Source organism: Berghia stephanieae, chromosome 2 (genome assembly GCF_034508935.2).
Source record: "Berghia stephanieae isolate SIO BIC M18660-M18661 chromosome 2, UCSD_Bste_1.3, whole genome shotgun sequence".
NCBI lineage: Eukaryota > Metazoa > Mollusca > Gastropoda > Nudibranchia > Aeolidiidae > Berghia > Berghia stephanieae.
In genome coordinates, this window is record NC_088361.1 from 116,675,812 (window position 1) to 116,676,621 (window position 810).

Sequence of the window (810 nt, forward strand, 5' to 3'; positions counted from 1 at the left end):
AAAACAGGAATAAGAAGTAGATAACTACTTGCTTGTCAAGTCTATTACCATATTAATGTCCCACCAAGACACAAACACAGGATTTATTAAAACACCCATAGTATATAATATATCAATAGCTATCAATAATATACTATTGAAGTAATATGGGTGCAGTACAAGTCAAGTGACCAAAATGTCGTGATTCGCAACAAACTTACAAGCTCGTTTTTGTATCGAAATATCAGACTTGTAAGCATTTCACAGAGGTGTAGCTTTATGGACTTGTGGCATGACAATCAGCCTGTGACCTGTAGGTCCGTGGTTTGAGTCTCATTGTTAGCGACACAAAGCTGAGTTCTTGTAAATGTATCTTTACTCACATTTCTTCACCAAAATCTGGTGTAAAATGATAATCTGATCGGTAGCAGTGTTTGTTTAAGATTATCCTATTTAATTTACCATCGCATTAATGATAACAAATCTCTTCTATTAGCATCATTGAAAATTAAGTTTGTGATACCAAGTTTAAACGGAGGTAGAAATAGCGGTTGTAGCAGCAGCAGCAGCATAGTATAGTAGTATTAGTAGATACAGTATATATAAGTAGTAGTAGTAGTAAAGTAGTCGTAGTTAGTAGCATGCAGTAGCAGAGTCAGCAGCAGTAGTAGTGTAGTAGTAGTAGTAGTAGTAGTAGTAGTAGTAGGTAGTAGTAGTAGTAGTAGTAGTAGTAGTAGTGTAGTAGTAGTAGTAGTAGTAGTAGTAGTAGTAGTAGTAGTAGTAGTAGTAGTAGAAGATGTAGTAGTGGTAGTAGTAGTAGTAGCAGTAGTC